The sequence below is a fragment of the Primulina eburnea genome, chromosome 18 (genome assembly GCF_022965805.1).
Source record: "Primulina eburnea isolate SZY01 chromosome 18, ASM2296580v1, whole genome shotgun sequence".
Lineage (NCBI taxonomy): Eukaryota > Viridiplantae > Streptophyta > Magnoliopsida > Lamiales > Gesneriaceae > Primulina > Primulina eburnea.
This window is the reverse complement of record NC_133118.1, coordinates 1,731,862-1,759,467: the sequence shown is the minus strand read 5'-3', so window position 1 is coordinate 1,759,467 and position 27,606 is coordinate 1,731,862. Positions and strand designations below refer to the sequence as shown.

Sequence of the window (27,606 nt, the reverse complement as noted above, 5' to 3'; positions counted from 1 at the left end):
GTACCTTTCAAATACCTCAGAATCCATTTAACTGCTTCCCAGTGCTGTTTTTCTGGATTTCTCATAAAATTGCTTATAACTCCCACTGCATGTGCTATGTCTGGTTTAGTGCACACCATTGCATACATAAGACTTCCGGCAGCAGAAGCATAAGAAACCTTGTTCATGTAAACCTGCTCATGCTCCGTCGAAGGTGATTGTGCTTTGGTTTTTGTTTAAAATGACTACCCAAAGGATTACTCACATGTTTAGCTTCATCCATGTTAAATCTGCTAACCACCTTTTTCACGTATTCTTCTTGAGACAACTTCAAGATTTTATTCACCTGGTCTCTTAAGATCCTCATTCCAAGGATTTGCTTTGCAACACCCAAATCTTTCATAGCAAATTATTTTGATAACTCTTTCTTGAGTTTATCAATCTCCTCCAGACAAGCTCTGGCTATCATATTATTTACATATAACAGTAGAATGATATAAGAACCATCAAGCTTCTTCACATAACAACAGTGATCAGCTTGACACATCAGGAAACCATTATTACTCACAAATCCATCAAACTTCTTGTATCACTGTCTTGGAGCTTGTTTGAGACCATACAAGCTCTTCTGAAGTTTTCACACCATTTTCTCTTTACCCTGTACTTCAAAGCCTTGTGGCTGCTTCATATAAATTTCTTCATCTAGGTCACCATGAAGAAATGCAGTCTTTATATCTAACTGCTCCATATGTAAATCTTCTTTTTCCACTAATCCGAGTACAGTCCTGATTATAGTGAACTTAACCACTTAAGAGAAAATTTTAGTGTAATCAATGTCTTCTTTTTGTTAAAAACCTTTTACAACAAGTCTTGCCTTGTACCTCTTGCTGCCATCATGTTCTTCTTTTAACCGGTTCACCCACTTGTTATGTAATGCCTTTTTACCTTGCGAAAGTTCCGTCAACTCCCACGTCTGGTTGGATGACAGTGAATACCTCTCATCTTCCATGGCTAACTCCCACTTGATTGAATCGCCATTTTTCATAGCCTCTTCATAGGTCTCTGGTTCACCTTTGTCTGTCAGCAAAATATAGTGAAGTGCAGGGGAGTATCTATCAGGTGGTCTAATTGTTCTCGAAGATCTCCTGAGTTCAATCACCGGAGTTTGTGGGTCATCATCTTGTGCAGTTGCTTCTTCATCTTCTTGGTTACTGATTTTTGATTCATTCACAGGAATATCATTCAATGACAGCTCATATTTATTCTTGACTTCAGAACTTTCATCTTCAGTTCCAATGTCCGACTTGTCCTTGTAAAGAAATTGCTCATTAAAGATTACATCTCTGCTCCGAATGATTTTCCGGTTTTGGTCATACCAAAAACGACAGCCAAACTCATTATCTTCATAACCAATAAAGAAACATTTATTTGATTTCGGATCAAGCTTTGTTCTGCTAGCAGAGTCAATATGAACATAGGATAAACATCCAAACACTTTCAAGAAAAAAAAAGTTTACTTCTTTGTCGCTCCATACCTCTTCGGGTATTCTGCAGTCAAGCGGTATCGAAGGTCCTCTATTGATCAGATATGCTGCAGTGTTAACAGCATCAGCCCAGAATGATTTTGATTCCAGAATGCAGTCGCATGCTCCTAGCACGTTTATTTGGGGTCCTTGTCATCCTTTCAGCTACACCATTCTATTGAGGTGTACAAGGAGTGGTTTTCTCCATCTTGATCTCGTTCTGTGCACAATATTTCTTGAAATCCTCATCTTCATATTCACCACCATTATCAGACCGTAAGCACTCCACCTTCAAGTTGGTCTCATTCTCAACCATGGCTTTCCACCTTTTAAAGGTCTCATAAACATCAGATTTATTTTTCAAAAATTAAACCCAAACTTTCCGCCTGGAATCGTCGATAAATGTGACATAATATCTTGAGCCTCCAAGGTATTTCTCAATAGATGGTCCACATACATCAGTATGAACCAGATCCAACTTTGCTGCTTTCGGTTTTCTACCGCTTTTTGAAAAGCTCACATTTTTCTGCTTTCCAAATATACAACTTTCACATAGCTTGTGTCCAACGGTCTTTAATTACGATAGCTTCCCGTTTGATACAAGAATCTTCATTCCCTTCTCACTCATATGCCCAAGCCTACAATGCCATAGACTTGAATTTGCTCCAGCATTCATGACTGCTAATGTATCTCTGCAACTGGAAGTCATATAAAGTGTTCTAGTTTTTTTTCCTCGAGCAACAATCATGGCTCCTTTGTTTACTTTCCAGGAACCATCACCAAAGGTCACATTATGGCATTCGTCATCGAGCTGTCCCACTGAGATCAAATTGCGTGTCAATTTTGGTACATGTATGACTTTGTTGATTTTCCAAACAGATCCATTTGAAATCTTCATCCAGACATCACCCATACCAACTATTTCTAAAGGTTTTCCATCAGCTAGGAAAACTTTTCCGTAATCGCCAGCGATGTAATTATCGAATACATCACGATTACTAGTGGTATGAAACGAAGCTCCTGAGCCCATAACCCAAGAATCAACCGGGATTTCCTGAGTCCATAACCCAAGAATCAACCTGGATTTCCATGGATAGTAGTAGAACATCATGTAAGTGACAGCATTTGCATCATTCTTCGTTAATTTGCAGTTCTTTTTCAAGTGAATAGTTTCACCACAGCTCCAGCACTTCAAATTCTTTTCAAAGTTGCTTTTTTCTTTTCCATTTCTTGACTTGGACCTACCGCTCCATCGGTTAGAACTTTTTTCGCCACTCATGCCCTTTCCTCTATTCTCGAGATTTAGAGCAGATCTCGATGATGTTCCTTCACCTGAGTCCATCCTGCAAACTCCTTCAGCAAGAATTTGATCTCTGACATCATTGAATTGTAGCTTTCTTTTTCCAACAGAGTTGCTAACCGCTGCCCGCATTGGTTCCCAAACATTTGGTAAAGACGTCAAAAGAATAAGTGCACGAATCTCATCATCAAAATTAATTTCAACTGATGTTAGCTGAGAAACAATCGTGTTGAACTCATCGATGTGTTTAGCCACCGAAGCACCTTCTCCCATTTTCAAGTTGAATAACTTTTTCATGAGATACACTTTGTTGTTTGCTGATGGCTCTCGTATATGTCCGATAAAATGGAAATCATATCTTCTATGGTTTGTGCCTCCGCCACGTTATGTGCCACATTCTTTGTTAGGGTCAATTGTATCACACCTAACACCTGTCGGTCAAGGAGCTCTCAATCATCATCCTCCATCCTTTTCAGTTTCTTTCTTGATAGAGGTTGATGCAGCTTCTTACTGTACAAATAATCTCTTATCTGTAACCGCCAGAACGAAAAATCTGTTCCGTCGAACTTTTTGATTCCCGATCCCGATCTATCATCTCCGGTCATCACTTCTCTAGCCTTCGCAAAAAATCTAAAAAATCTTTTCTGATGTGGAAGATCAGACAAAGCTGCAATCACAGAGCATACTCAGAATTCTTATGAATTTTCACAACAAGGCTCTGATACCAGTTCTTATGAATTTTTGGTGTGTAGATAATGTATTCGACAAGGATTGCAGTTATGCTACAATTTATGAGCTTCTGATTAAGAAAATGATCCTCGGTGCCCTGGAAGGATTCTGTGGTAATTAAGTTTCAGTATTATATTTTTTGTTTTTCCAAATTAGATGCCGAATTGCTTAAGGAATACGACATGTTAAATTTATTTTGAAGCATTTTATTTATATACGAGTTAAACCATTTTGTTAAGATCCCAATCTACAGTCTCGAGAACAAAATTCTTCAACACCTAACCCACAATCACAAATGAGCAGAAAATAAATGACAAGAATTACATGGTTAGGCAATGTGTGCCAAATCTTATCGATCCAAATCCAAGATTCAAATGTTACAATTCAACGAATTGAAAGATTACATTACGAAGATTTAACAGAGATTAACTTTCTTCTTCTTCAATCCCCTTTCAGTCATTGAATCTCGATCAAACTTGAATTCCTTGGACTTTATTGAGCTCAAAGATATTGCTTTGTGTGGTGAGTGCTAACTTCGAAGCCTCGAGGATGAATTTTATTGCCTACTGCTAACTTGATATTGGGCTTATTTTTACATTGGACCTTTCTTTTTTGTACATAATCCTAAGCCATTGAATTAATACAAAAGTCCTGCCCGCTAAGCCTTCTCCGTCCTTCGATTATGGTGGGTTTAGGGTTTACCTCCATTCCCCATTATTTGTCGGTTGATGTGGTATTTTGCCTAAGGGACATCACCCCCCCCCCCCCCCCCACCATTTCAGGAATCGGCGTCCTTGATGAGGTTTGCCCCACCATCCCAAACTCATGCAGAATCCTTCTGATACCAAATTTCACGGATCAGTACTCTTATGATATTGTCTGCTTTGGCCAGATGTCTCATAGCTTTAAAACGTGTCACAAGGGGTTGCTACAAGCTGGAGTAAAGGGGTTTCTCTTGTGGGTTACTACTGTCCACAAACTTATCATCAACAGAGATGTTATCTTCGAGGCAGATAAAATAAAGGGAGACAAAGGCACACTGAATTCAGAAACTACTATATTTCAGGTTGAAAATAAGACAGACGGAGGTCAAATTTTTTGTGAAGCAGTACCGAAGCACGAAAAATAAGAACATGTTGAGTCTGAGGTTTCCAATGTGAGGCAGTCAACTCGAGACAGAAGACCACCATGTTGGCTTTCAGATTATGTCACTGAAAGTAATATTACATATTGTCCATTATTAGAGATGGTGAGCTATCGAGTTTCCACGAGGCTACTCAAAGCTCGAATGTATCTTTGTGAGTGATAGCAATGCAAGAAGAATTGAAGGTATTACACAAGAATAAAACTTGGGATCTTGTTACACTACCAAGGGAGAAAAGCATTGGTAATAGACGAGTCTCTAAGATCAAGCGTGATGGCAAGAACCAAGTGGAGATGTATCGTGCTAAATTGGTGGTAAAAAGATATGCTCAGAAATAAGACATTGACTTCAATGAGATAAGACATTGACTTCAATTAGTCCCGCGCTTACGGATAATAAGTAAAAAAAAGAGCAAAAAATTACACCATAGTGTTCGCTGTCTCCTTCTCAATTTCATTCAGAGCAAGAGCTATGGATACTCAAAGTTGGAAACTGAAAATTAAAGTCGCCGTGAGATTGAGGCCTCCATGCGAGGAATCAGACGAAAATTGGAAAATTGAAAATAATCGTGTGCTACATGGAATTCATACATTTGATTTTGGTGAGTTAAAGTTTTTGATTTGGATCTGTACAAAGGTTGCTTAGTTTTATTCTTATTTTTTGTGTGTAGATAATGTATTCGACAATGATTGCAGTAATGGTACAATTTATGAGCTTCTGGTTAAGAAAATGATCATCGGTGCCGTGGAAGGATTCCATGGTAATTAAGTTTCAGTTTTATATTTTTTTGTTTTTCCAAATTAGATGACAAATTGCTTAAGGAATACGATATGTTAAATTTATTTTGAAGCATTTTATTTATATGCGAGTTAAACCATTTTGTTAAGATCTCAATCTACAGTCTCAAGAACAAAATTCTTCAACACCTAACCCGCAATAAAAAATGATCAGAAAATAAACGATACAAGAAATACGTTGTTAGGCAATGTGTGCCAAATCTTATCAATCCAAATCCAAGATTCAAATGTTACAATTCAACGAATTGAAAGATTACAGTATGAAGAATTAACAGAGCTTAACTTTCTTCCTGTTCAATCCCCTTTCAGTCATTGAATCTCGATCAAACTTGAATTCCTTGGATTTTATTGAGCTCAGAGATATTGCTTTGTGTAGTGAGTGCTAACTTCGAAGCCTCGAGTATGAATTTTATGGCCTACTGCTAACTTGATATTGGGCTTATTTTAACATTGGACCTTTTTTTTTGTACTTAAACCTGGGCCATTGAATTAATACAAAAGTTTTGCCCACTAAGCCTTCTCCGTACTTCGATTATGGTGGGTTTAGGGTTTTAACTCCATTCCCCATTATCTGCCGGTCGATGTGGTATTTCGCCTAAGAGACATCACCCCCCTTTCAAGACTCGGCGTCCTCACTTGGGTTTGCCCCACCATCCCAAACTCACGCGGAATCGCTTTGATACCAAATTTCACGGCTCAGCCCATTTATGATATTGTCTGCTTTGGCCCGAGGTCTCATGGCTTTAAAACGTGTCATAAGAAGTTGCTACAAGCTCATTTAAATGCCCAACATCTCTCCCGTGATTTAGCGATATAGGATTTCGCCTAAGGGCCTTCACCCTCCCTTTTCGGGACTCAGCGTCCTTGCTGTGGTTTGCCCATTCATCCCAAACTCACGCGGAGTCGCTCAGATACCAAATGTCACGGCACAATCCACTTGTGATAATATCCGCTTTGGCCCGAGGCCTCTCTGTTTTAAAACTCGTCACAAGGGGTTGCTACACGCTCATTTAAATGCCCATCATCTCTCCTGTGATTTAGCGATGTAAGATTTTACCAAAGGACCTTCACCCCCTTTTGGGAGTCAGCGTCCTCGTTGAGATTTGCCCCGCCATCCCAAACTCACGCGGAGTCGCTCTGATACCAAATGTCACGACGAGCCCACTTGTGATATTGTCTGCTTTGGCCCGAGGCCTCGCGGCTTTAAAACACATCACAACGCACGACGTCCACACACTGGCTCTGATACCAAACGTCACGGCCTAGCCCACTTGTGATATTGTCTGATTTTGCGGAGGCCTCATGGCTTTAAAATGTGTCAAAAGGGGTTGCTACACGCTCATATAAATGCCCAGCATCTCTCCCGTGGTTTAGCAATGTGGTATTTCGCATAAGGGCCTTCACCCCCTCTTTTCAAGATTCAGCGTCCTCGCTAAGGTTTTCCTTACCATCCAAAACTCACACGGAGTCTCTCTGATACCAAGTGTCATAGCCCAGCGCACTTGTGATATTGCTCGCTTTGGCGTGAGACCCCACGGTTATAAAACGCGTCACAAGAGGTTTTTACACGCTCATTTAAATGCGTAGCATATATCCCGTGGTTCAGCGATGTGAGATTTTGCCTAAGGACCTTCACAACCTCTTTCGGGAATTAGTGTTCTCGTTGAGGTTTTCTCCCTCATCCCAAACTCACGCGGAGTCGCTCTGATACCAAATGACATGGCCCAGCCCACTTGTGATACTGTCCGCTTTGGCCCGAGGCCTCATAACATTAAAACGCGTCACAAGGGGTTGCTACACGCTAATTTAAATTCACAGTATCTTTCCCGTGGTTTATTGATATGAGATTTCGTTTAAGGGCCCCCTCCTTTCGGAACTCAACGTCCTCCATGAGATTTGCCCCACCATCCCAAACTCACGCGGAGTCGCTCTGATACCAAATGTCATGGTGCAGCCCACTTGTGATATTGTTCGCTTTGGCCTGAGACTTCACAACTATAAAATCGTCACAAGAGGTTGCTACAAGCTCATTTAAATGTCTAGCATATCTCCCGTGGTTTAGCGATGTGAGATTTCGCCTAAAGACCTTCACAACCCTTTTCGGGACTCAGCGTCCTCATTGAGATTTTCCCCACCATCCCAAACTCACGCAGAGTCTCTCTGATACCAAATGACACGGTCCAGCCCACTTGTGATATTGTCCGCTTTGGCCCGAGACCTCACAGCTTAAAACTCGTCACAAGGGGTTGGTACACACTTATTTAAATGCACAACATCTCTCCTGTGGTTTAGCGATATGGGATTTCGTCTAAGAGCCTTCACCTCTCCTTTGGAACTCAACGTCCTCGTCGAGATTTGCCCCACCATCTCAAACTCATGCAGAGTCTCTCTGATACCAAATGTCACATACCAGTCCACTTGTGATATTGTCTGCTTTGGAAAAATGCCACACGACTTTAAAACGAATCACAATGGGTTGCTACACGCTCATTTAAATGCTTAGCATCTCTCTCTTGGTTTAGCAATGTGGGATTTCGCCTTTGTACAGTGACTTCTCGGCCAGATCTTTTTTTACTGGTGGGATTTGTACAGTTGCCAGATACCAAATTAGCTTCATTTTGATAGATTGGATTCTACAGGATGATGGCTCAAGGATGAGCGCTTCTCCATGGCTTCTACGCTCCTCTCGCAGATTTAATTTTGTTTTTCATAGCATGTTGTTCTTAGCGCTTCTCGTCTTTGATTGATTTTGGCGCACTATGATATTATTCTATGGTTAGTTTTGCTATCGTATTTACTTCCTAGTTTGCACTGTTTTTGTGTCTCTACTACTATAGCCTTTTTGGAGAGGTCTTGGTCTTGTCCCCCCTCCTCTTTTAAGGTTTCTTTGTACTATTACTGTTTGTGTTTGTGGATATATACAGGTATGGGTCTACCTAACCCCACCGCCCCCACCCCCGTTACCGCCGATTTTTTTTTAAATAAAAAAGCAAAAAAAACCCTAAACCCTAGAAATCCAGGTCCAGCATAGCACTTGATCACCAGCCCCACATAATTTCTACAGATCCAAGGGCTGTTGGTCAACCGGGTGTGTCCAACTTAGTCACGTGCTTACGAATAATAAGTAGAAAAAAGAGCAAAAAGTTTCACCATAGTGTTCGTTGATCTCCTTCTCAGTCTCATTCAGAGCAAGAGCTATGGATACTCAAAATTGGAAACTAAAAATGAAAGTCGCCGTGAGATTGAGGCCTCCACGCGAGGAATCACACGAAAATTGGAAAGTTGAAAATAATCGCGTGCTGCATGGAATTCATATATTTGATTTTTGTGAGTTAAAGTTTTTGAGTTGGATCTGTACAAAGGTTGCTTAGTTTTATTCTTATTTTTTGGTGTGTAGATAATGTATTCGACAAGGATTGCAGTTATGCTACAATTTATGAGCTTCTGATTAAGAAAATGATCCTCGGTGCCCTGGAAGGATTCCGTGGTAATTAAGTTTCAGTATTATATTTTTTGTTTTTCCAAATTAGATGCCAAATTGCTTAAGGAATACGACATGTTAAATTTATTTTGAAGCATTTTATTTATATACGAGTTAAACCATTTTGTTAAGATCCCAATCTACAGTCTCAAGAACAAAATTCTTCAACACCTAACCCGCAATCACAAATGAGCAGAAAATAAATGACACAAGAATTACATGGTTAGGCAATGTGTGCCAAATCTTATCGATCCAAATCCAAGATTCAAATGTTACAATTCAACGAATTGAAAGATTACATTACGAAGATTTAACAGAGATTAACTTTCTTCTTCTTCAATCCCCTTTCAGTCATTGAATCTCGATCAAACTTGAATTCCTTGGACTTTATTGAGCTCAAAGATATTGCTTTGTGTGGTGAGTGCTAATTTCGAAGCCTCGAGGATGAATTTTATTGCCTACTGCTAACTTGATATTGGGCTTATTTTTACATTGGACCTTTCTTTTTTGTACATAATCCTAAGCCATTGAATTAATACAAAAGTCCTGCCCGCTAAGCCTTCTCCGTCCTTCGATTATGGTGGGTTTAGGGTTTACCTCCATTCCCCATTATTTTGTCGGTTGATGTGGTATTTTGACTAAGGGACATTACCCCCCCTTTCAGGAATCGGCGTTCTTGATGTGGTTTGCCCCACCATCCCAAACTCATGCGGAATCTTTCTGATACCAAATTTCACGGATCAGTCCACTTATGATATTGTCTGCTTTGGCCAGAGGTCTCATAGCTTTAAAACGTGTCACAAGGGGTTGCTACAAACTGGAGTAAAGGGGTTTCGCTTGTGGGTTACTACTGTCCACAAACTTATCATCAACAGAGATGTTATCTTCGAGGTAGATAAAGTAAAGGAAGACAAAGGCACACTGAATTCAGAAACTACTATATTTCAGATTGAAAATAAGACAGACGAAGGTCAAATTTTTTGTGAAGCAGTACCGAAGCACGAAAAATAAGAACATGTTGAATCGAGGTTTCCAATGTGAGGCAGTCAAGTCGAGACAGAAGACCACCATGTTGGCTTTCAGATTATGTCATTGAAAGCAATATTGCATATTGTCCATTATTAGAGATGGTGAGCTATCGAGTTTCCACGAGGATACTCAAAGCTCGAATGTATCTTTGTGAGTGATAGCAATGCAAGAAGAATTGAATGTATTAGACAAGAACAAAACTTGGGATCTTGTTACACTACCAAGGGAAAAAAGCATTGGTAATAGATGAGTCTATAAGATAAAGCGTGATGGCAAGAACCAAGTGGAGACGTATCGTGCTAAATTGGTGGTAAAAAGATATGCTCAGAAATAAGATATTGACTTCAATGAGATATTTTCTCATATAGTTTGGCTTACAACATAGTGTTTGACCTACATCTAGAATATCTAGATGTGAAAACAGCATTTTTTCATGGAGATCTTGAAGAAGAAATCTATATGCTCTAGCTAGAAGGTTTTGCAAAAAAAAGACAAAGAGAACTTGGTTTACAGGTTGAACAAATTTTGTACGATCTCAAACAGGTGCCTAGGTGTTGGTACAAGATATTTTATTCCTCTATCTTGAGAATTCGATACAATAGACTGAGTGCAGACCCTTGTATATATATCAAGAGGTCTGGTGATGATTATATCATTTTGCTGTTGTATGTGGACGACATGTTAGTAGCAGGCTCCAACAAAGATCAGGTCCAAGGATTGGAGGCACAGTTGGCTAGGAAATTTGATATGAAGGACCTGAGATCAACAAATAAGATTCTAGGGATGCAAGTTCACAGAGAAAAAAGTAACATAAAGATTTTTCTTTCTCAGAAAAATTTATTTGAAGAAAGTCTTGAAACGCTTCAACGTGCAAGATAGTAAACCAATATCGACCCCTCTTCCTGTTAACTTCAAGTCATCCTCCGAGATGTGTACTAGCAGTGAAGCAGATAGGATGAAGATGTCTCGAGTACCATATACATCAGCGGTGAGAAGTTTGATGTTCATTATGATTTGTACAAGACCAGACATTTCTCAAGTAGTGGGAGCAGTTAGTCTATATATGGTGAATCTTGGACGAGAGCATTGGAGCACTGTTAAGAGAATTCTTAGATACATTAAGGGTATCTCAAAAGCTGCATTATGTTATGGGAGATCGAATTTTACACTCAGAGGCTATGTCGATTCAAATTATGCAGGTGATCCTGATAAGAGAAAATCTATTATTGGTTATGTGTTTACACTTACAGGGGAGCAGTAAGCTTTGTTTCAAAACTGCAAACAGTTGTGACATTATTTACAACGAAGACAAAATACATGGTAGCTACTCAAGATTTCAAGAAAGCAATATGGATTAAAAGGTTATTGAAGGAGATCGAGCACAAATAAGAAAATGTTCCTTTGTTTTGTGACAGTCAAAGTGCCTTGCACATCGCAAGAAATTCAGCCTTTCATTCAAGGACGAAACACATTGGAGTCCAATTTCACTTTTTGCAAAAGTAGTAAAGGAAGGAATTGTGGAAATACAGAAGATCCATACGAATAATAACATAGCTGATTTTTTGACCAAGCCAATGAACATTAATAAGTTTGAGTGGTGTAGATCCTCAAGTGACCTAGGGAAAATGTAAGCAGCAGAGAATGACAAGATTTTAAGGATATGTGGAGATGTGTTTGATTCTCAATCAAATCTCTAATCTCCAAGTTGAAGAAATGTCGGAAAAGAAATAGATTGACACAGGAAATGAATTAAATGCAATGATTGGATGTTATCATTGAGAGTTTGTGAGTTTTCAAATTTGACAACAGAAACATTCAGACGGAAGACACATTTTTATACGTGTTTTCACATAGACGATGAGCTCTATAAATAGAGCTCCTTCCTCTCATTCAGAAATCATACCTTCATTGAATTCTTTCTCATCTTATAGCGTTTGAGTGCTTAGTTATATAATATTTGTGAGGTAATTGTTCTCCTGTATTAAGAGAGTATGTGTTCTCTTTGGAAACACAGTATGTGGTTGTACACCATAAAAATATTATAGTGGAATTCTTTTCATCTTACCCGTAGTTTTCACGATAATAATTTTTAGAGATTTTTCACGTAAATATCGGTGTCCAGTTCATATTATTATCTCAAATTGTCGCACGTGAAACCAACATTTTGTACACTATATTAAGATATTTCAACGACTTGTACTAATGTTTTCAAGCTATCTCTAAAGCTTGAAGCTACAATTAGATCGAATGCTCCTTTACTAATTTTGTCTCTAGCCGACTTTGTTAGCATCTGCTCATCCATTGAAACACTTTGATCTAATCCCGGTCTCCCACGTATATTTTCCAACACCACTTTTTTTTTTGGGTTGTGTCTATTTTCATGTTTGACCAAGCCAAAATTTGAAACCTGGAGCATCTGCTCATCCATTGAAACACTTTGATCTAATGCCGGTCTCCCACGCATACTTACAACACCACTTTTTTGGGTTGTCTATTTTCATGTTTGACCAAGCCAAAATCTGAAACCTGAGCCATGAAGTTTTCGTCCGGCAAGATATTTGAAACCTTGACATGGCTGTGTATGATTGCATTCCCTGTGTGAAGACAATCTAGTCCTCGACCAGCTCCAATGCAGGTACCAAGACGTTGCATCCATGCGAGAGAGGAAGAACAACTGGTGCCATTGTAGAGGTGGTCCTCTAAAGTTCCGTTGGGCATATATTCATAAATTAGAACAATATCCTGTGCTCATTGCAGTATCCAATCAAAGAAACCAGGTTAATGATGCAGTACAAAATTTAGGTGATCAATCTATCCGGGTGGACACGTTGTTATGAGAGAATAACCCGTACTTAGTGTCCACAGCAGTAAATATCAGGGTCGCCACCTGTGTCACGAAACGAGATTAGAGGTATCGTGAGATTCTCAGTAAAAGGTCCTCCGGTACTCGAATTAGCAAACACCCCAAGATATGTACTCTCAAAAGCTAGAGGCTTTTTGGAGCATATAAAATAAAATCCCCCCTTCCCCCAAAATGGTGGGATAGCTCCTATTTATAGGCTCCCTAGATGGACCATGGGCTTAGATTACCTTGGGCTTTCTATGAGGCCCAAGCTTTAATCAATGATCCAATCTAATTTTTACAACCTCAATCAATTCTTAATTACAAAATAAATCACTTTTTAGACTAATACCCATCAGTTAACATGTGGGAGCTCGGAAAATGTTTCAATCTCTGTCAAAAACTTATATGCCCCTTGCTTGGAGTATGATTTTAATCGCTTTATGGCAAATGTCTCGCGCCAGTTATCGATTAGACATTTGTAGACTTCACCAAATCCAGCTTTTCCAATTAAATGTGTATCACTGAAATTTCAGGTGGTACCCTCAAATAATGAAAAGCGACCACAAATATGTCCCTGAATCCCACATCTACAGGTCACATCAATCTCTTTTTCTTTCGGAACTATTTCCCTCATCCCAAATATGCCACTGAAATCATCACTAGATGGGAGGCACGGGCGGAGCCATGTGTTGCTCCTCCTAGGCGGCAGCCTAGGTGGTCGGTTTTTTTTCCTATATTTTAGCCCGAGAACTCCATTTTCTAATATTAGCTCAACCTTAACTTAGAACATTCTAGTCTGCCACCAATGGGATGGGCAATATCTCATCTGACCTTTTCTTGGTAAACCATCACTAATGCAGTGCCAATATCAATGTAGAACAGCTGAGACTCATGTACAATCACTCGTGCTCCCATACACGCACCATGATAGCAAGAATGACCCAAAGTCACCGAGACTTCTCAATCCCATTAATGAAAGCGTAAGCATCTCGTGATTGACCAGTTGCAGGGGAGAAAATAATGCTCAGGAGTTGATTTTCTTCTACGTTTAAACATTACTCCTTGGTAAACAACTCAACCCAAGAGCATTAGCCGTCAGCGAAGCACTAAAGTTACCAAGTAGGGTGAAAGGTCCTGCTACAACATCGAACTGGGTTTTGTTCAATCTACTTACATGGGTAGTACAGATAAATCTCTTACCTGGATTCAGTGTAAACGTGTAAGAGAAACCGAACTAGAGATTTTGGTGGTGTTATAGGGAACCTGGTAATCAGAAACGGAGTCGGCACGACTAATAATCTATGCGCCTACGAAAATGGAAAGTTCGGGCTGCAAATGAAATTTGTTTTGTTCTCTAAGATTCTTTTTATATTTAGATATATTTTCTCTGTTAATGAACTAAACTCATAATTAAATAAATTTTCATCTCTCTCATTTGGAGACAATTTACAATCATAAAAAAATTTCAATCCAATATTGCACTCACATTGTTCATGTCCCAACTTATTTATGTATTCAACCAAAAAATATGTTATTTTCAGATTATTTTACTTTAACAAGACAAATGAAGAACACTACAACCTCAAAACTGATCTACGTTGTCTTATATTTTAGGTTATGCATCACTCTAAATCAAATAATGGTAATTTAAATTTTTCATTCAAATGTATTGGATAGTTATATCTCAAAATAATTAAAATTTCAATGAATAAATAATAAATCATTACAAACGAAATACACAAATAAATTATTTAAAATTAGAGATTAGAAGTCTATTTTATCATGTCTAAATACAAATAATAAAAAATGAAAAAGATGAACACATATCTATAGAATCTATATAACAAATATAAAATATGAATTAAATTTTTAATTTGGATAGTTTCTATTTTTAAAAATGACATTCAACCAATAAATATGTTAATAAAGATGAAAATTAATTTGTTAAAATCTTTACAGATAAAAAGAAATAATATTTCAATCTAAAAGTTACAATTGATATAATATGTAAGAAAAATGCTAGATTTACACGTACATCTTGCCTTACATAAACTTTTATTTTCCTTAACAAATACAAAGAAAACATATGGCATACTCCCTACACTAAACAGAAGATCACAGCTGAAAAATGACCGCTGTAAACTACCATAGAAGGATCCATGCTATGCTCTTAATCATATCATTTTGTTCACTCTATCAATCACATCCAACGCTTTGATTCGGTCAATATCGAAGTCTATGATAGGGATGGAAGATGGCCGCCGTTTAACAGGGAAAGGATCCTCCTTATTTTCGAATGCTGGTGAATGGCTTCTACTCCTAGTTAGCCTATGTTGCTTGTACAACCTCTTAGTTGTCATGTCGAATTCCTGACTCTTGCTAATTCCAGGCGTCAGTTTCCTTTTACTCACATTCTGAAGCATTTCTTGATCTTCAACTGTCAATGCCGAGTTTGACTTGTTAGTTTTACTCACATGGCGAAGCAGTTCTTGATCTTCTGCTGTTAGTGGCCAGTTTGACTTGTGGGTTAACTGGATGAATCTTGGATTGTTTGAGGATCCGACTCGAGCTGCAGCCCTTGGTTGGGTGATTAGATGATGAAGCCATACCACCAGATCAAGAATGTAAGCTTCGGTTTTCTCCTTATCAGCGTAATGAAGTGTTTCAATGCGAAGTAGATCAGTTTGACCGGTAGAATTCCGGTTCAGTTCAGACCTAATGAGACCAAATAGTTTGGTAAAAAGCAACAAAAAGAGGGGGTCAAAAACACAAGAAAATCAGACTCACCGAGTATTCGCCCATTCTCCAATCCAACCAAACCTATGTTGTGCCCTGTTTAAGAACCCCAGAATAGAAAAGTGATGAATGACATTTATGTAAGAAATCACAAAGGGGAGAGAAGGAACAAGAACATTAAAAGTTTTCATGTGCTGTTTACTTAAAACGTTAACTTCAGTCTTTCTCAACCCAATCAGTGTCAATATTAGAATGTGTTGATAAGTATTGATAAGATTATTAGGTTGATAAGGTTGTTAGGATAAATAAAAAGTTTGTTTTTGTCTTGTTATTTAAATTAGATTGGTATCTTATCATTAGGTGTAATCTTTTCTTTATATTCAGTAGAACCTTGAGATTGTAATTAATTCGATTCATTCAGCCTTTGAAGCTTGAATAAATATTGAAGGCATTTTATGCCTCTCTGTTTTTCGTTTTTATTCCATCGACCTTCATGGTATCAGAGCACAATTGAAGGCTTCTACCGATGGTTAAAATGGCATATTCTGGGAGCCATAACGCATCCAGATCGGAAAGCTCTTCCACGATCTCTGGATCGAACACAATTCCTTCCCCTCATACCCTTGAATCTGCACCTCTTCAAATTACGAATCACAAACTAAACAGAAAAAACTTTCTTCAATGGTCTCTTTCCGTTCAATTGGTAATTCGAGGCAAAGGGAGAATTGGGTATCTTGATGGAACCATTTCGCCACCTTCTGCCACGGATCCCACCTATCAAAATTGGGATACTCAAAATTCGATGGTGATGACACGGCTTATCAATTCGATGGAGGAAAATATCAGTGAAATATACCTCTTCCATCCCACTGCTAAGGATATTTGGGATGCTGTTACTTTGGAGTACTCTGACCTTGAAGACTCCTCTCAAGTGTTTGAAATACGTAATCAAATTCAAAACTTGAACCAAGGAGATGGTTCTGTCACTCAATACTTCAACGCACTCAAAAAATTGTGGCATGAAATGGATCTATTCACTGTCTGTGAATGGAAAGATCCAGCCGATGGGACCTTGTATCGCGAGATGGTGGCAAAGGAATGTGTTTATGACCTTCTCGCTGGGCTGGATCGAAGTTTAGATGAGGTTCGTGGGCGTATTTTGGGAATGAAGCCGTTACCATCAATCGATGGAGTTTTCGCAGAGGTTCGTAGAGAGGAGAACCGAAAAAGGGTGATGCTTCACACATTACCTTTCACAGAAAATTCGGCCCTCGCCACACGCACTTCAGAAAGTCGTGTTGATCCTAATATGAAGAATGGCAAACCGTGGTGTGAACATTGTGAAAAACCATATCATACTGTGGAAACTTGCTGGAAAATACACGGTAAACCAGCGAATTGGGTCCCAAACAAATTCAAAAATCGAAAAAAAAGGGGACTTCAAGCTTCAGCCAACTCAGATGTAGATGAAAATCAATCTACAGCAGGCTTCTCGAAGACACAAATGGAGCAACTCTGTAAATTCTTCTCTGATGCTACTGGATGTTCCAACTTGGCTGAGAAAGGTACCAAATTCACAGCCCTCAGTGACCTAACTACAAAAGGTGAGACTTGGATCATAGATTCTGGGACGTCGGACCATATGTCTTCCAGTAAGAGTTTGTTTTTATCATATATTCCCAGTACAAGTCACCAAAAGGTTAAAATTGCCGATGGATCATATACTCCTGTGCATGGTGTAGGAACTGTCTTACTCAATCATTCGATTGTTCTAAAGGATGTTTTGCATGTGCCTAATTTGTCCTGCAATTTGTTGTCCATCAGCAAACTTACAAAAGATTTGAATTGTACGGTTAATTTCACATCATCTACTTGTATTTTTCAGGACCTAACCTCGGGGAAGAGGATTGGCAGTGCTAAGGCAAACTCAGGTCTCTACTACTTTCGGGATGGATCTATCGTGAGTCACCATGTTCAAACAGCAGTTGGGAATTCTCCTCTTTCTCGCAAACAATACATATTATTGTTGCATTCCAGATTAGGACATCCAAATTTCTTGTATTCAAGACGATTATTTCCTTATTTATTTCGAAATAATGACTCGTTTCAATGTGAAATTTGTCAATTGGCAAAACATACGCGTGTTCCTTTTCCTCCTCATTCATATAAATCATCTAAACCGTTTGCTCTAATTCATAGTGATATTTGGGGACCTTCTCGAGTACCTACTACTTCCAATCGGCGATGGTTTATCACTTTTACTGATGATCATACTCATGTCTGTTGGGTGTATCTTTTAAGGGAAAAATCGGAGGTGGAACAAACCTTTCGAAACTTTTATTCCATGATCAAAACGCAATTTGATGCTACTATTCATATATTGCGTACAGATAATGGAACTGAATTTTTCAACTCTGTGCTTAACCAATTTTTAAGTGAGCATGGTCTCATTCACCAAAGTTCTTGTGTTAATACACCTCAACAGAACGGAATTTCAGAAAGGAAAAATCGTCACTTATTGGAAGTAGCACGTGCTCTCTTATTCACATCACATGTCCCTAAATATTTTTGGGGGGATGCCATTCTAACAGCATGTTATTTGATAAATAGAATGCCTTCCCGTGTCTTAGAGTTTCAATCCCCTCTTGATCGCCTTCATCTATCCTATCCAGAACATAGGCTGTCATCTTCCTTAGAACTTAGAGTTTTTGGATGCACTGCATTTGTACATATCCATGATCAAAATAGGAGTAAATTAGATCCTCGATCTCGTAAATGCATATTTCTAGGATACTCTTCGACCCAAAAAGGTTATCGGTGTTATTCAGTTGATACAAAACGATATTTTATCTCTCGGGATGTTACCTTCTTCGAGACACGAGCATTCTTTCCAAAGGCACAATCTACCCATGTCCATAATACAGAGCACACAAATTCAGAACCAGTCCTTCGCAATACTTTGGAGTATCATTGGAATATTCCTACTCCAAATCTGTCAACGGCATGGGGAGAATTACTACAGCCGTTTCCTTTACACTTCTCACGAAAGAAACATCCAGATACCGTGGTAGAACCAAAGATTCTTGGCAGCCAAGTCTCCAACTCGGAGGTTCGGTCGGTTGATACTTTAGATGATCCACAGCATGATGTCTCATGTCCAGATTTAGATGTCCCTGTTGCATTACGAAAGGGAACCATATCTTGCACACAATACCCAGTGGCTAAGTATGTGGCATATGAACATCAATCAGCTTCTGTTCAGGCACTAATCTCTAATCTGTCAAGTGCTAAGGTTCCAACCACAATCCAAGAAGCTTGGAGCGATCTCAGATGGAAACAAGCTGTCCTCGAAGAAATGCGGGCACTGGAAATTAATGAAACGTGGGACATTGTTCAACAACCCAAGGACAAAATCCCTGTTGGTTGTAGGTGGGTCTTCACGATTAAATACAAGGCTAATGGCTCAGTTGAACGCTATAAAGCAAGATTGGTTGCGAAGGGATACACACAAACCTATGGTGTAGATTATCAAGAAACCTTTGGACCAGTTGCAAAAATCAATACAATACGAGTTTTATTATCCTTGGCAACAAATCTAGATTGGCCTCTATATCAACTAGATGTAAAAAATGCTTTTTTGAATGGGGATCTAGAAGAAGAGGTATACATGGATCTACCTCCTGGGTTTGATGAAGAAAGGAAGAGTGGTAAAGTTTGCAAGTTAAAAAAGTCCCTCTATGGTCTGAAGCAATCTCCACGAGCCTAGTTTGATAAGTTCACCAAAGTGATTCTAAAACTTGAATTTCTACAGGCTCATACTGATCATACCCTATTTTACAAACACAAAGATGGAAAAATAACAATTCTTATTGTTTATGTGGATGACATTCTTCTTACAGGAGATGATCTACATGAAATGGAAAGGCTGAAGCTGAAACTTGCAGCTGAGTTTGAAATGAAAGACTTGGGAAAATTGAGGTACTTTCTTGGCATGGAAGTGGCAAGAAACAAATCTGGAATTTCGGTATCTCAACGGAAATATGTGATTGATCTTTTGAATGAGACAGGAATGCTAGGATGTAAACCAGCTGACACACCCATGGATCCAAATCAGAAATTGAGAGAAAATGGTTGCCCTGTGGAGAAAGGAAGATATCAACGCCTAGTGGGGAGACTAATTTATCTTGCCCATACTAGACCAGACATAGCTTTTTCGGTGAGTTGTGTAAGTCAGTTTATGCATGCCCCGTCTGAAGAACACATGACAGTCGTCTATCGAATCTTAAGGTACCTTAAGGGGACTCCGGGAAAGGGACTTCTCTTCAAGAAAACAGAAGCAAGAAATGTTGAAATATTCACTGATGCAGATTGGGCCGGATCAGTGGGTGATAGAAGATCCACATCAGGGTATTGTTCCTTTGTCTGGGGAAATTTGGTCACTTGGAAGAGTAAGAAACAATCAGTAGTAGTAGCAAGGAGCAGCGCAGAAGCCGAGTTAAGATCAGTGGCTCATGGTATATGTGAAGCTTTATGGTTGAAAATGTTACTTGGAGAACTGAAAATGAATGCAAGTATGCCATTAAAACTATTTTGCGACAACAAAGCTGCGATAAACATATGTCACAACCCAGTGCTTCATGATCGAACTAAACACGTTGAAGTTGATCGACACTTTATTAAAGAGAAGATAGATGAAGGAACCATCAACATAGCATATACCCCAACTTCGGGACAAACTGCCGATATCCTAACAAAAGGCCAGTTTAGGCCATTGTTCGAAAAGATGGTTGACAAGCTTGGAATGAATAACTTGTACATTCCAGCTTGAGGGGGAGTGTTGATAAGTATTGATAAGATTATTAGGTGGATAAGGTTGTTAGGATAAATAAAAAGTTTGTTTTTATCTTGTTATTTAAATTAGATTATATCTTATCATTAGGTGTAATTTTTTCTTTATATTCAGTAGAACCTTGAGATTGTAATTAATTCGATTCATTCAGCCTTTGAAGCTTGAATAAATATTGAAGGCATTTTATGCCTCTCTGCTTCTCGCTTTTTATTCCATCGACCTTCAGAATGCATGTTTGTTATGATTTTAGTTAAGGCGGGATGATTGTATTCTAAATTCAGAGAAATGAATACAGATTTAGCTGCTCTTCGGGCATGGTGTCATGAATATTAACATAGCAATGAGTTGCCTCAAAGGAATCTGGGACTGAGAAAAAGGTAAGATATGTTAAAGAGCTACTGTTTACAGAATAAAAACAGTTTACTTTTTTGTGTTGGTGGCCATGGGGACAAGCCACTGCAAAGTTTTCTCCATTTTTGCTTTGATCTGTGTTACTGTTAACTGAAGAAACAACATCAAGGAATTAATAAATTACCATGCAGATGGATAAAGATCAATTAAACAGCTTACAGGCAATAAACAAAAGCAAGTGATGGGGAAAAAATAGTTTCATTAGAATGATGAAAGTACCTCTTCCTTGAGATGAAACCATTGTATTCTGGATCGCAGAGCTGATTTTATAGCGGGAGGGAGCGCCTGATATAGAGCATCTCTTATACCTGGTGGCACAGAATGTGGTCTGCTCACCTGATTGAAATTGGAAATTTTATTATCATCCTTTATATCCTTGAACTCAAAGTAAACAAAAGGCAGATAAATCATCGGTAGTTTGTGTTACGAGCCTTTTTCTACTGAGAATATGGTAGTTCAGTATAATTCCATTTAACTTCACCCATTTTGTTCGCCCATCACTTCTAGTTGTATACGGTTGCAATCAACTTAAAAATATAGAAAATCTATTGAATGGCGCACGTTCAAGAAACATCTTTAGGTCTCACTTCATACAGAAAATAAAGGCGAAGCACTCACAAGAGTATCTATCTGTGTAATGATATTAGCATAATGCAGTGCAAGTCCAGCGGATCCCAGCTTCTGGTGGCTGTTTTTTAACGGCACATCCCCATCTATAACAATAATCCCTATATAAAACGGTCTGTTACATATAATTTGAGAAATGACAGAGATATTAACTTGAACTAAGATGACAAACTGTGGATCTCTAAAGAACATGCACAAGTAAAAAAATATGACCGAAGTGTACACCAACTGCATCATTACACAGAGATCATTGATCACATGACAAGAAAATCATTTTGCAAACAACAAAACACGAGTAGTAGAATCTCGTCTTGTAACATGATAGTCTATTCAAAAAGTACCGCGGAACATCCCCATTCTGCCAGTGCTAAACGAAACTACTCTTGTTTAGAAAATGCTATGAAATAACTAATGGAACATTCAATTTTCGATTCAATATTGTAAATAGACATTGCTTCTCTAATGGATTTAAAACACTTAAAATCAACAGAGATATTTTTCATCATTCAGCGCCAGGGAAAAGTACATTATTTCAAACAAACCATTCTAAGGTCACATCAGAATCATTAGCATTCCATGTCCTCAAACTTTATTTATTCAGCTCTCTCAAATCTATAGACCGTTTTATGCTTGTTGAAAACAAAAACGAATTAACGGGTATAATTGTTTTAACAGCCAAAAAGTCATGATCCAAATTTATAAGGCTACTACCAAGTTAATGCATGATCGAGTGTTAAAATCCTTTCTCCGGTAACATAAATATAGGTAGAATCTTCCAAAAGTTCTGGTAAATAAGAGTTTAGATCATTATGATCAGCATCCAAAAGTTATATTTAACAAGACAAAACATTGAAATAGTTGCAAAGGTGTTGAAGTTTCTGAGCACATTACCATGTCTTCCAAATACAGAATGGATCTCCAGATGGAGAAAACGAGCAATGTCAGCAAGCTTCTCCATTACCTTAAAATTAATATAAAATATACATGTTATTAAACTGTGTGGGAGTTTTTTTACTACACTCACAAGTTAATAGTTATTTTCTGGCTGAAAAGCCCAGCAAACATTCAATGAAAACAAAATCACTGAGATGCTACCTCCTCCAAGCTTTTACACCACAGTGACTTCTTTTTCAAACCTTGTACATGTTTCAATTGGCTTTTCAATTCCGGTCGTAAATCTGAAAGGGTCTCTCCTTCAGAAAACAAAATCAGGTACTAAAAAAATGGTATATGAGAAAATGACATGACTATGAACAAAAATGTACACAAAATGTATGTATTAAAAAACAGCAATTTATAGCAGACTCCATTAGAAATGTTCAACAATGAAACATAAAGCATGTGAAAGGTTCATTTTAGCAGAGTAATACCTCTCTGGCAGCCTATTAACAGAATGAAACAAGATAAGTGCATGAAGTACGAAGGTGACTAATATGGAAAGGATTGACTTCTACGCTGAAAATATCATTGAAAACTTTGCAGCTGCTAGGATCAAACATTCACAAGACAACTTTTCCCAAAATCCAAATATCTAAATTGATCATACTCATATAGGCCATTATGCAGGGGAAAGATATATACTGAGTCCAACAATGCTACAGAAGATCAGTAACTACGTAAAGAAAAAGTCTAGATTCCACATGCTGGACAATATGAATGCTAAATAAGCCCGATAAACAAATTAAAACTCGTAGAACTTTTAGCAAACAGGAAAAATCTGATCTCTTATGTGAGCGAGCCAAAACTATTGATGGTCCAGGAAAGCGTGTTAATATACTCACACACTCCTCAGATTTCCACTTGACTCAACTCATTCAACCATCATTTCGAAGCTAAAATATGGTTATTCCAATGTAATTAAGCTTATACTAACTGAAAAGACAAATCAATATGACAATAATAACCTCTCTGTCCACTATTGGAGAAATCCTTGAACCCATTGTCTTCTAATCGGCACAGCACATTGAGTTCGTGATATAATTCCTGCAACCTAATAATATTAAGCATCCTTTCAAAACTGAAAGAATACAGCAAAATAGTTGGCACCGAAGCTATCCCTTTTCATCAATACACCAAACTGAGCTTAAATTCAAGTGTTAAATTGCTTCCAAACTTGAAATAAATATGCATCCAGAAAACCAAAAACAAAAAGTACAAATCCAACATAATATTAGGCAGTCGCTTCCTGTCTTATTGGTATTCTTGAGGGATTTTTAATTGACATCATGAAAGACTTTCAAACAGTTTGTTTTCAATAACTAGCCGTCCCATGCTCCATGTGTAGCAAGTAAGAACTTTTATTCCACATACAATGTTCAATTAGAATACTGACACTCAGAACTTCTATAAAGAAAATACACATTTTAAACAATAACAGAAAAATAGAATCAAATTGGCAATAATTGAAAACATACAGCAGTGTACTGAACCGCAGTCATCAATGGCTGAATCTTAGTTTCAACCTTTTCTTTCAGGCGTTTTAGAGGTGGGATTGTCGCTATCCTAGTATCAGATAGACGAACTAAGGATCATACTGGAAATTAGGAACAAGCATGTAACGTGCTAACTGAGGAAATGATATTGAAATTACATCTTAAAGCGGCGGTCCAAGTTGTGCCACTGGGGATCCCAGATGAGATTTCCGAAACGAGCAACCCCATTAAAAAAGACTTTCAATTCATCCCTGAGACGTTAATGCACACAAACAAGCCACAATACCAAAATAAAAGTATCAAATCAAATTGCGCAGATGCTATATGGGAATTTGTAACAAATAAAACCATTTCTAACATGATACCTCTTGTCATATGCAACAATTCTCAGGAGCTCATCCATATCGTTTGCAATTAATTGATTCACGCCTTCAGATTGGAGAACCACTTCTTTCAAATGTCTGATATTCTCCTCTGAAATGGAGTGCATTAAATTAGCACCTTTGTCTATGGTGCTCGCTACTTCAAAAGCCAGAACAGCGATTTGATTTCTTTTTATTCTCATCCTGGCTGCAGGACCGCCACTGGGTTTCAAATTAGTCATGTTACCACCAAGTTTATCCAATGCATCTACTGCTTTTCTGAGCCCAGCAGTACCTGCTCTGCCCAAAAGTGAACTAACTTCTGAGCTCAACCTTGAGATCATTTAAAGTGATTTTCATATATTAGACATTATCGAAAAAATTCTTCAATTACCAGAATGTTAGCGAAACATGAAAATCAAACATGACCATTTTTCCATTTTGAATTTATTATCTCGTATCAAAGTATACCTGGTATTGTCAATTCATTTTTCTTCCCAAACTTAAATCTGTTCCAAGTTGCATTCCATGGCCACCAAGATGGCTTATTTGCTGAGGCTTTCCTCTGGTTTCCTCCAGATGAAGGATCAGCATTATCCATGTTACCCTTAGATTGTCCTTCAGGAGATGCAACTGTTTGGCCATATGTAGAAGATATTGATAATTGCTCACTACCTATTAAGTTAGTGTCATCAACACGTGGAGAAACACTTGTAATCTCATTTGCTACCGAACATATTGTGGTCTTCTGCTGCTCAAGTGCAAACTCAAGTTGGAGCACAACTTGAGCCATTGTTGGCCGCTTCTTTGGCTCATCATCCAAGCATCTTTCAACAACCTGTACAAATGTTTTCAAGCTATCCGGTAAAATTTCCCCACTCAGGCTTGAAGCTACAATCAGATCAACTTGTCCTTTACTAATTTTATCTCCAGCCCACTTTGTTAGGATCCGCTCATCCATCGAAACACTTTGATCTAAGGCTGGTCTCCCACACAATACTTCCAACATCACCACACCAAAGGCATATACATCACTTTTCCTGGTCAGTTTACCAGTGCTGAAATAGTTCGGGTCAAAATACCCAAACGTTCCCTTAACTTTTGTGCTGACATGGCTTTGTGGGTTGCTTCGGTTTTCATGTTTGACCAAGCCAAAATCTGAAATCTTAGCCATGAAATTTTCATCCGCAAGATGTTTGAAACCTTGACATCCCGATGTATGACTGCATTCCCAGTGTGAAGATAATCTAGTCCTCGACCAGCTCCAATACAGATATCAAGACGTTGCTTCCATGTGAGAGAAGAACAACTGGCGCCATTTCTCTCAAGTTTGTAGAGGTGGTCCGCTAAAGTTCCATTTGGCATATATTCATAAACTAGAATCATTTCGTTGTGCTCGTTGCAGTAGCCAATCAATGCAACTAGGTTAATATGTCGGAGATCGGAAAGCGATTCAATCTCCGCCAAAAACTCACGTGCCCCTTGCCTTGAATTTGATTTTAATCGCTTTACGGCGACAGTCTCATTCCAATTATCGATTAGACACTTGTAGACTTTACCAAATCCACCTTTTCCAATTAAATGCGCATCACTGAAATTTCCAGTGCCTAATTGTATATCAGATAATGAAAAGCGACGGCAAAATCGTTCTGCTCTGGCTGATGGCCTATTTTCCTCCTCTGTATTCTTAGATTCCAGAATTCCTCTAAGCTTATGAACAAGGATATTGACCACAGAAACTATAAATACCGTGACAGTTGCAATAATATTTCTACGAGTGATAATTGAGAGTAAAGACTGGATATTCCAGGATGGTGAGTCCCGTGTAGAAGGCAAGGGATTAGGGAAGGCGAGACTATTGTCAAAGTTGCTGAGTTTGAATATTTCAAATTCCGTAAAGGGTACACGCCCATCGTTGAATTCGAATTCATCACATGATCGAAGGGAGAGTGGACGTTTACCTTCTTCTTTCCGTCCTCTCATTATAACTAAAAAGTCTATATGGTCATGCTTGAGAAAGACAATGTTATCCATTTCTTGGAAGATGTCAATATTCGTAAAAGCAACTATTTCATTGATGAGCACTTTGAGAATCGGTAGTCCATTCTCCATCATCTTGTATCCTCGGTTGGAGAATTGAAGCCTGACCAAGTACCTGAATCCCACATCTACAGGTATTTTCCAGGTCATATCACTCGCCTTTTCTTTTAGAACTGTTTCCCTACTCCCAAATATGCCAATGAAATCATCACCTGATGGGGCGGAATCCCGTCTCACTTTTTCTCGGTGAACCATTTCTATCGCAGTGTCATTATCAATATAGAACAACTGAGACTCATGTCCAATCACTCGTGCTCCAGTACCCCCATCATTGAAACAAGAATGACCCAAAGTCACAGGGTTTATCTCAATCCCATTAATGAAAGCATAAACATCTCTTGATTGACTAGTTGCAGGGGAGAAAATAATGCTTAGAAGTTGGTTCTCTTCTACGTTTAAACAGTACTCCTTAGTAAAATAACTCAACCCAAGAGCACCAACAGTCAGCGAAGCACTAAAGTTACCGAGTAAGGTATAAGGTCCGGCTACAACATTGAACAGATCCTTCCCTCTTTAGAATCCTTCATATGCAGTGGGATTAAAGTGAAGACGGATAAATTTCTGACCTGGGCTCAGTAGAAACGTGTAGGAGAAAGCTGAACAAGAGATTCTGGCGGTTTTATATGGGATATGGTAATCAGAATTGGAGTCAACACGAATGACACTCGAGATGGTGGAAGTTCCATTCAGCTGCAGCGAAGAGCTGAACTTCGGGTGCTTATCTCCAATCCATTTCCTGCCATTATGAGCCGCAGAAACCGCAGCTGAGCCACAGTTAATTGAAACATCACCAGTGATGTAAGCAGCGGGATCATCAATACAATCTGTGAAAGCGATGAAGAAGCGCATAAACAGCAGCAGAGCAATTGAATAAGCAGCTGGTAAAGAGCAGTCCTTCATATTTCGAGTGGAAATCATGAGAATCTTGGAATGAAATACGATGGATTATCGATGACTTTCACAGTCAACGCATGTAAAATACTAATAATTTTATGGCAAAAACTTGGGTGAGAGCGGTCTCACGATCGTATTTGTAAGACAGATTTTTATTTGGGTCATCCATCAAAAATATTATTTTTTATACTAAAAATATTTTTTTTAATGTGAATATGAGTATGATTCCGTGAGACGGTTTCACACGAAACCCTATCTAATTTTATTTGTTTGAATCTTTGTAAACCTTTTCAGCCGACAGCTCGAAGTTTTCAACTTTCTTGGTGTGTAAACAAATGCACAGAATGTAGCGTTTCGGTTATTTAACA

General features: G+C 38.5%; 1 pseudogene; it reads right to left on the bottom strand.

The window, feature by feature from the left end:
• Positions 1-14,789: 14,789 nt before the first annotated feature.
• On the bottom strand, positions 14,790-27,300 carry LOC140819496 (putative receptor-like protein kinase At5g39000; annotated as a pseudogene).
• Positions 27,301-27,606: the final 306 nt, after the last annotated feature.